The following is a 10278-nucleotide window of genomic DNA, read 5'->3' as shown; positions in this document are numbered from 1 at the left end:
TTATTTATTTATTTATTTATTTATTTATTTATTTATTTATTTATTTAAAGATTTTTTATTTATTTATCTGAGAGAGAGAATGGGAGACAGAGAGCATGAGAGGGGGAGGATCAGACAGAGAAGCAGACTCCCCGCTGAGCAGGGAGTCTGATGCGGGACTCCATCCCGGGACTCCAGGATCATGACCTGAGCCAAAGGCAGTTGCTTAACCAACTGAGCCACCCAGGCGCCCCTAGCTAGTCATTTTAAAATAAAGAAAGGACTCTTTACTACTACTTCTTCTCCTTCCCCTTCTCCTTCTTCTCCTTCTTCTTCCTCTTCCTCTTCCTCTTCCTCTTCCTCTTCTTCTTCTTCTTCTTCTTCTTCTTCTTCTTCTTCTTCTTCTTCTTCTTTCTTCTTTTCTTCTAATTTGCTTCAAAGGTGTAGGAAATTTTTCTTAAAAGGTCAGGTCGACCTATTATAGTAATATAAATTGTAGGCTATATTCAGAGGGCTACCACTCTGAGAAACTGATTTCCCAACTTCCTCTCTAGGTAAGACTTCATTATCCTTGCAGGCTAAAGGGGTATCACATGAGCATGAGGTTTGTAACTGGAGAGAGTTGCCTTGAATATGTTTAACGCTTGAGCCCATCACAGTAAGTCTCAGTCTGTACCAGTTTAGCGTGGCACTTGTTTATAAACAACATGATTATTAGCGCCGATTCCGTAAGATTGGTTTCCCACTGACCTCAACAGAAACAATGCAAATATTCACCCTTTTTTAAAGCATAGTAAAACGCCTGTGGTTTTTGAAGCCAGACCAAAAACACATGTAGAAAAGCCCATGGATTATTTTAAGTGAACTTATTTTTTTAATCTCATTAACTTTGCACCATATGCTGTTTATTTTTTATATCCTGCATAGGCTGAAAAATGAAAATAGAGCAGGCCACTTTGCTTCATTTGGGGCACATCATTACAAGGATGACATACACAAACTGGGAAGTTCAGAGAAAAACAAAGACAATTAAGAGGACTTTTTAAGATGACTTAAAAGATTTTTAAAGCTCTATGTGTTCCTTAACTAAGCAACCCAGGAGGCAAGCAGGAAAACTGCTTCCCACCACATGAAAAGAGTGTTACCTCTGGCAGCTTCCTAATCTGGAGAAAGAAGCTGGACTCACATCCCAGTTCCACATTTATGGGCTGTGCAAGTTTTGGCAATTAACTTTTTGGTTAGCAGAATATACATGAAACACTAAATATCTACCTTACATGTTTTTATTTTTGGGAGTGGGGGTTGGGTAAGAGTTAAATGAGAGTGTATATATATATATGTAAAGTATTTGACATATTGCCTGGAATTAAAGAGGTAAGTAGAGTGTATGTGTGTGTGTGTGTGTGTTTAATTTCTAAATAGAATAGGTATCTGTCATGTGATTTTAGGAAAAACCAGGTATACTCCACTCAATCCCAAACATTTCTTCTGCTACTGAACATTTCTCCATTAAATATTTATGGATTTATTCCTTTCTTTAAAGGTTCTAAACCCTATCAAAATACAAATATGCTTCTACTGCGTAATACCTGAAGCTTTTATCGGTCATTCACACCATATTATGAATATATTTTGGATCCATTCCTGAAGGCCTGCTTTGATGCAGAAGAAGGGGAGGGGAGAAAGGCGAACAGGACAAGAGAGAGGATGAGCTGATGCAGGACCAAGTGCTGTGAATGGGAAGCCTGCGAGGTTGGGGAATAACTGTTCACTGCAGAGTACCCCCTCATACACAGCCCCACCTATTCACAAGCTAAACATATGGAAAGGAAAACACACCTACACATTGAAAGGGTTTTCTCTCCATCCTGACAGTTCAGGCTTCTGGGTCCTCAACCCATTTCCTACAGGCTGGAATCCCAGGATTTGTCATCGCTAGCCCTGTTACATTTGATCCTTGGTAGATGAAACTAGGCAGGGACTAGGTGAGGAAGAGGGAGGGGTATGCAGGCTGGGGGTGCTTTTCCAGCCCAGTCATTCCATGATCCTGTGGCTAGATAAGACAGTGGTGGTGAGAAGCATTTTTACTTTGGAGGTGATAATGAAGCACAGAGAAGCTCTCCACTACCAAAGAATGCTGGTACTAAGGCTGGAGGGAGGGGAGACATGAAGGGTGCAGCTGGCCTCCAGAACCCCCACCCTGCCTGTGGGGCTCTGTGGGACCCTTTGGTTGCAATGACAGGGAATGGGGGGTGCACCGGGTTGAGAATGTGCCTCATCCAGGGTGGTTGCAGTCAAGAAGGGGACAAAGAAGAAAGAAACTGGGGTGGAAGAAAAAGAGGCAGGAGAACAATAGGGACACTTCTAGAGACAGCCAGACATACTGTTACTAGAAACCTTGTTCGGTCTAGAAAAAAACAATGTTGCAAATTGTAATTTATCCTTTGACACATTGATCCTTAACTAGGCTAGACCATCTTAACTCACGTGAGATAATTCACGGAAGTCAGAAAAATTTTAGGTTCAAAGTTAAAACTTTAGAATGACCTTCCTTGCTGACCTTCCATGGATAAACTCGCTGGACAGTTGATCTGCCTGCCTCCATTTTATTTCATAATTCCTGCCACATTCTGTTTTTTAACGTCACCTGGCCACTGGAAAAGGTCACCAAGATTTCTAATGACCTTTTTTCTTCTAGGAAATCCCATGAGTTTTTTCTTGGCTTTCCTCTGCTTCAGTCTTTTGGAAATACATACTGAAATCTGAAGCCTGTGATTGTCATTCTACACCCATTTATTGGTGCCAGGGTGAGAGGTCTATTTAGATTAGCTAAGCTCTTCTAATTACCAAGCAGGAACGAAAAAGCCTCAGGGGTGTGGCTGGGATGGGAGGTTCACGGACACAAGACGGCAGAGTCTTTGACCCCAAAGCAGCACATTTGGGCAGAGACTCCAACTTCCTTCTCTACAAAAGGAGGCAAGCGAACCAGTGAATGGCTACTCTGATGGCTCTTCAAATCTCAAAATTAGCTTCCTCTTCCTCTGACTTCCCTAAGACCATTCTAGCCCGAAGCTTCTCCATGTTCTTTCTCCTTCACCAAGTTCCCCTCCTCCTAGCCACCAGCCCCCGACCCCTGAGGGTGCTCCTGTTCCTCGTCAGCACCCACTTCCTGTGGCCAGCCAGTTCATCATGGTGACCCTAGAGACAGCTCTGCCTGGTCACAATGGCGTCCTCTCTGCCCTGACCCACGTTTGCTGGTTCCCCTCCCTGTGCCTTTGTGCAGCCATTCCTTGAACATCCAGCCACTTCCTCCAGAGTCTGGCCCCCTCCATGTCTCATCCCTGGCCCCACCGGGCTCTTTCTCATTCCTTTCTGCCTTTGCATTTGCTACTTTCTGTGCTCTTTCCCACTGCTTCGTCAAAAGCTACTGTCTTTTAAAATTCAGTTCAATGTCACTCCCTTTGTAAAGCCTTCCTGGCCCCGGTTTTCACATACATAGGGGAATAATCACCTCTTGAGCTATGAAACCAATTCGTGGACATCACTCCTTCAGCCCTTAGTATGTTGTAAATGTGTGTGAAGGTTCATGTCTCCACCTCTAGATTGAGTGCTCCAGGAGGGCACCCCACAGTTCTGTATATCCAGGGCCCAACATAGGTCCTGGTCCTCCATTAGCATTAGTCAAATGAATGAATCACCTCTGCAACCAGTCAGAGTGATGACAGGGTAACGTCCCCGTCCCCTGAAGATGGATCCATTAGAGCTCCTCTGATGCTTCCTGAACAACCACAAAGTCCCTCTGCATGAAAATGTGTCCTTAGTAATCAATCCATTATTCCAAGGAAATCAAGCAGAATCCTTCACATGTCAGGACATGGGCCACGATTTCAGAAGATCACCTGATAGAACCAACCATATTGTTGCAAAGCAAGCACCAGCCACTCTGTTCATCTGAACGCACTTCGTGGTGGTTGGTACAGAAATGAGGAATGAGTGAGACAGCCTCCCTCCTGCAACAGGCACTGCATTAACATTCTGCTCTTGGAGATAGAGAACAGCCCTCAGCATGACCTCCTCAGGATCCCTACTTAACAAATGGGGAATTTTGCCTTTAGACGTGATAAAAGAAAAGTTCTCTACTCCATGTAATGAGACTCAAAGACTTAGCACCAGTGATCATGGGTGCTTCAGTGATTTTCAGCTATCAGTGTGGGGGAACATTCTGGAACGACATGGAGGAAATAAGATTTTTGTGGAGAGGAACATCCATATAACTAAACTAGCATGAGAAAAGACTTTGTGGCCACCCTACAGACTTACAATTCTTTTTAAGATGCTCTAACTAAAATACACTGTTGCCAAATCTTTCTCACTACACTTTCAAAGAGCTTGAGATTATTAAAATTATTAGATAGTTATTCACTATTTCTTTGTATTCCCCCCCAAAATTAGCACAACTGATCTAAAACTAGGCTAATCACTTCTGAGTTGAGGTGTATTTTCCAGATACTTTGGTTTAGCTTCTCTCTCTCTTTTTTTTTTTTCATTCAAGAGCAAGATACTAACTCTTAGGTGGCCTGCAATCTTGGCATTGTGTTATTCTGTCAGGATCCGATTTAATGTCTTTGTTTTGAACAGTTTTAAATTTACAAAATTTTGAATATACGTATATATGTTCCATTTTCTCAGAAATGTGTTCATTTGGTTTCTGGCAGCCTCCATATGAAACTTCCACAGTGAAAGTAGCTAAAAGTTGAGCAGCAGGCGCCTGGGAGGGAACAGGAACATTCTCTCCAGCAAGGCAAGAGCTCCGGCACACCCAGGACTGTGTTGTCATTCGTTCTAGCTGTGAGCACCAAGAATGTCCTCTGCATTCATAAGAACACTTCATGCTTCTCCAGTGGTTAACTCAAAGCCGTTTTTAATGATCTGAGTACACACGAAAAAGATGTGTCCTTCTATATCAACACTACGGAAAACCAAATTTACTGAAAATAGCCTGAGCCACTCCTCCACAGACTTGAGGCACTCTGGCTGGGCGCTCGTGCTTATTCTTGCTCTGAATCTGCTAGCCGTACTTCATGCAAGTCTTTAAAAATTCTTTCCGTGGCATGCTACGTGTCATAGGCAGTATTTGTGAGGCGGCGGCTAGCGGGTGGCTGACGGTCAGGGGGTGGGCAGGGAGATGTTCAGTCAAGGCCAGGAGGTCAGCCCCTTGTTGTGGGGGCGAGGTACCCAGCACGGGTCAGTGTGCAGAAGCTGGAGGGTGCCCGGGAGCCAGGATGTCAGCCAGGATTCTAAATTCTTCATCTTACCTCCACCAGCCAGTTTAATTCAGTATATCCAGAATGCTTCAGGTTTTGGAATACATAACCAAGCCTATACAACTAAACTCAAACTATTTGGGCCTATGGTGTTTAAAGGAAAAAAAGAAGGAAGGATGAAGGAACATTCCAAATAATGAAGCATTCCTTAGTGGGGGCTTCTATAAAAGTACAATTCACCCTTCACTGGTCGTCAAAATTACAACCTTCCCACCAGCTTGGTAACAATCTAAAAGTCTGACAATGTGCTCTGCTGGTGAGACTGGGCAGGAACAGGCATTCTCATATATTGCTAGGGTTCGCAAAAAATGGAAGTTCTTTTGGAAATATTTGATAATAATGAACAAAATCATCCATGAACTTACCCTTTGACCAGCCACTGTACTTCTAAGCATCTATGCTTGGTAAAAGTACAGATGCCACCCACCCAGGATCATGCCTTGTGACGTTGTTTGTAAGAGCAAACGATTAGAAACAACCCAAGAGTTCAGCAGGAATAGGGCCTTTGTTCAAAATAACTCGGTACTTCCACACAGCAGAGTACCATGCAGCCATAAAAGAAGACAAAGATTTCCACCTTTTGGTGTAGAGAAATCTACAAGACATATTGTCAAGTAAAAAAAAAAACCAAAAAACCCAAGATGTATATAGTTATGTGCTCTCTTTTGTATAACAGGCAGGGGGGAGTAAGAATATGTTGTTTATATCTGTGAAAAGAAACACTGAAAGGATAACTACTTATCTATAGGGGGTGGTTTTCTGTAGGGAGTGGAGGAGGGCAGAATGGAGAGGACAGTGGAAGCAAGACTTCCTGTGTATACCTTTCCATATAGTTTTGATTTTTGATTCAAAAGTGTATGTTCAAAAATGAATAAAACGAAAGCTGAAAAAATTCCATTCATCTTCCCCAGCAGGTGTAGCTCCCGCTGGCTCAAGGACCAATCATCAGCTAATTGGGGTGGGGTGGGGTGGAGGTGATAGATTTCAAGAGCTATGGCCAGATGCTTTAGATGGAACAAGCAATTCTCCTTTGTGGCTGTCCTCCAGGTCTATCCTGGGCCTTGTAGCTGAGATCAGTCTGCATGTTTCCCACCACATGCTAACCACATGCTTGTCTTGTTTTCCTGGGATTGGGTGTGAGCCACTGAATCCTGCCTATTGTCCTATCCTTCTGAGTTGGGGGCTCCACTTTGCTCCCATCACTAAAGCAGTTCTATCCTTCCACCCTCCCTTGGCACTGGAGTCTGGTCTCTCAACTCTTGGCTGACTGCTGTGGCCTTGGGACCCAGTGACAACTGTATCTGATGCTGCCTGCCTGTCTGGATTGTCAAATAGGACTTTCCTTCTCATTGAACAGCCCCTGACACCTGACACCCACCACCTCCCGGAAATACTAGAGGAACTATAAAAATCTAAATTCTAAAATTTCTAGCTAGTCCACATTTTAGCGAAGGCCTGTGGCCACCAGCCATGTTCTCTGGAGCCTGGGTGAAGCCCAAACTGCTGCACCTCTCCTAATTTTCCAGGCTGAATTTGGTTCTGTAGCTTCTGCCCAAGTCAGCAGATGGGTCACATTCCAGGGCAGGACACTGCCAGGCTGTTCTAGTCCAGTGTAGTTAGGCCTTCCATGAACACCTAAACCACCACAAAGGAGCTACTTCCTTCCTTCTCCCAGCTCAGGACTACCAATAATTTGGAATGGGAAGGGCGCCTGGGTGGCTCAGTTGGTTAAGCGACTGCCTTCGGCTCAGCGGGGAGCCTGCTTCTCCCTCTGACCCTCTCCCCTCTCATGCTGTTTCTCTCTCTCTCTCTCTCTCTCAAATAAATAAATAAATAAAATCTTTAAAAAAAAATTTGGAATGGGAAATGCTAGATTTACAAAGAAACATTTATAGTTGGTTAGACTTTATTAGGTGCCATTCTTTTTTCCATTTCTTTCCTTCTTTCCTTTTACGAGAAAAACTAAAAAACAAAAAACAAAAAACTAAGGTCTGAAGAAAGTTATAACATTTGCAAAAGAGATGTTTACATTCCATTGAAAGTCCATTTGGAGAAATAGTCTTACACATTCTGTTACACTGGCAATCTTTTGTTCTATACAGAATTTAATTTTTATTTTTTTAAGATTTTTTTATTTTTTTAAAGATTTTGTTTATTTATTTGTCAGAGAGAGAGCACAAGCAGGGGGAGCGGCAGGCAGAGGGAGAAGCAGGCTCCCCGCTGAGACTCAATCCCAGGACCCTGGGATCATGACCTGAGCCGAAGGCAGACGTTAACCGACCGAGCCACCCAGTGGTCCCCAAAGATTTTATTTTTAAAGTAATCTGTACACCCAATGCAGGGCTTGAACCCACAACCCCGAGATTAAGAGTCACATGCTCGTCTTTTCCGGTTACTGCAGCGCGAAGAACCAAGAGCAGCAAAGTCTCCCGCGACACCTGTACGAGGCGGGGCAGGAAGCCTGCCGGGAACCAGCGCGAGCACCGGACGTTTTTGGAGACGGTGGAGCTGCAGATCAGCCTGAAGAACCATGACCCTCAGAAGGACAAACGCTTCTCGGGCACCGCCAGGCTCGAGTTCACTCCCCGCCCCAAGTTCTCGGACGTGTTTTGGGGCATCAGCAGCCCTGTGATAGGGCCAAGGCAGTGGATATTCCCCACATGGACACTGAGGCACTGAAGAAACTCAACAAGAATAAGAAATGAGTCAAGAAGCTGGCCAAGAAGTGTGATGCCTTCTTGGCTTCAGAATCTCTGATCAAGCCGATCCCATGAATCCTGGGCCCAGGCCTGCATAAGGCTGGCAAGTTCCCTTCCTTGCTGACCCACAATGAGAACATGGTGGCCAAGGTGGATGAAGTGAAGTCCACCATCAAATTCCAGATGAAGAAGGTGCTGTGTCTGGCAGTGGCCGTTGGCCATGTGAAGATGACAGATGACGAGCTTGTGTACAACATCCACTTAGCAGTCAATTTCCTGGTGTCCTCGATCAAGAATTGGCAGAACGTCCAGGCTTTATACATCAAGAGCACCATGGGCAAGCCCCAGCGCCTGTACCTTGCAAGGCACAATTCAATAAATCCTAGTGCTTAAAAAAAAAAAAACAAAAAAGAGTCGCATGCTCTACCAACTGAGCCAGCCAGGCACCTCCAGAATTTGTTTTTGAATAAAATTTATTGTAAAGGTTTTCTGAAGGAAGCAGGGGCCATGAGGGAAATATTCAGGTAATATACTAGGTGATTTTTTTATGTGACATTTGTGGGGAATAATTTAGATTTTTTTAAAACCTTCAAATTAAAAATATTTCAATGCATCCATATGGGCAAATCATTTAGACAAAAACATTATTGGAGCCTAAATAATTTAGAATAATCATTTGAATAGGTACAAAATTAAAAGTAAATATATTCATCGAAAAAGAAAATCAAAAGTCATCAGGCACAGACCCCCCCCACCTGCCACCAGTCTCCCTCAAACATACACACATATCATTAGGAAACTGAAACCACAGACATTTCAAAAGTTATCAGTCCAACAATCTCAAGGATACCTGAACTTAATAGTAACTAGTAAATACAAGGATTGAAGAGCTGAAATGGGAGTGGAAAATAACTTCCTATTCAGAAGCATAAAACAACTAACATTTGTTTATTATAGAACACAGGGCCTTCCCTGATACCATTTGTTGTTCCATTTATTGCATTTACTTGAAGGAATAAAAGAGCATTAAAAATATTCAAACTTTAGGGGCACCTGGCTGGTTTAGTCAGTGGAGCATGTGACTCTTGATCTTGGGGTTGTGAGTTTGAGCCTCACATTGAATGTAGAGATTACTTAAAAATAAAATCTTTAAAAAATATATTCAAGGGGCGCCTGGATGGCTCAGTTGGTTAAGCATCTGACTCTTGATTTCGGCTCAGGTCATGATCTCAGGGTCGTGAGATTGAGCCGCACGTCGGGGTCTGTGCTCAGTGCAGAGTCTGCTTCAGATTCTCTCTCTCCCCCTGCCCCTCCCCCCACTCATGCTCTCTCTTCTCTCTAAATAAATAAAATCTTGAAAAAATGAATTAAAAATATTCAAGCTTTAGACTAATTTAAATTTGTTTTCCTCATTTAATCTGAATTGGTGATGCATTCTAACGTCAAATATACAATAGTTTTAGAACTTGGTGTGACTTCTCCATCTGCTTAACATAGGTAGTTGAGAGTAAAATAATTTTTGAACTCTACAGTAATATGATACCCCAACCCAATTTTCATTTCAATACTGAAATCACTTTATAATATTTTCAAATAATAAATGTATTACATAGTCATTGTACGAAGTCCAGGCAATAAAAGTAAGGCTTTACTAGAAAATCAAAATCACCTATAATTCCATTCAATGGAGAATATTTATTTAAATGTGGATGTAGGGGTACCTGGTGGCACAGTCAGTTAAACACCTGACCCTTGGTTTCTGCTCGGGCTATGATCTCGATTGTGAGACTGAGCCCTGTGTCAGGCTCCACACTTAGCGCAGAGTCTGCTTAGGACTCTTTCTCTCTTTCTCTCTACCCCTCCCATCACCTCTACAATAAATAAAATCTTTTTTTTATTTTTTATTTTTATTTTTTTAAAGATTTTATTTATTTATTTGACAGAGAGAGAGAGAGCACAGATAGGCAGAGCAGCAGGCAGAGGGAGAAGCAGGCTCTCCACTGAGCAGAGAGCCCGACATAGGGCTTGATCCCAGGACCCTGGGACCATGACCCAAGCCGAAGGCAGACACTTAACCGACTGAGCCACTCAGGTGTCCCTAAAATCTTTTTTTTAAATGTGATGTAAATTTGGGTGTAAATCAAGACTTCTTCTACCACTTCTGGTTCTTGCAACATGAAGGGCTGATGTGGACACTCTCTTGGCTAAGATATAATAAACAAAATAAATTACTGCCACACAGATAAATTGTGTTTTTAAAAGTAGATAATTGAGCC

General features: G+C 42.9%; 1 pseudogene; it reads left to right on the top strand.

Annotated features, from left to right (window-relative positions):
• Positions 1 to 8410, top strand: part of LOC118001800 — a 10460-nt pseudogene extending 2050 nt beyond the window's left edge.
• Positions 8411 to 10278: the final 1868 nt, after the last annotated feature.

Source organism: Mirounga leonina, unplaced genomic scaffold (genome assembly GCF_011800145.1).
Source record: "Mirounga leonina isolate KUSES-001 unplaced genomic scaffold, KU_Mleo_1.0 Mir_54, whole genome shotgun sequence".
Taxonomy (NCBI): domain Eukaryota; kingdom Metazoa; phylum Chordata; class Mammalia; order Carnivora; family Phocidae; genus Mirounga; species Mirounga leonina.
The sequence above is the reverse complement of the archived record's forward strand: the minus strand, read 5'-3'. Positions and strand labels throughout refer to the sequence as shown.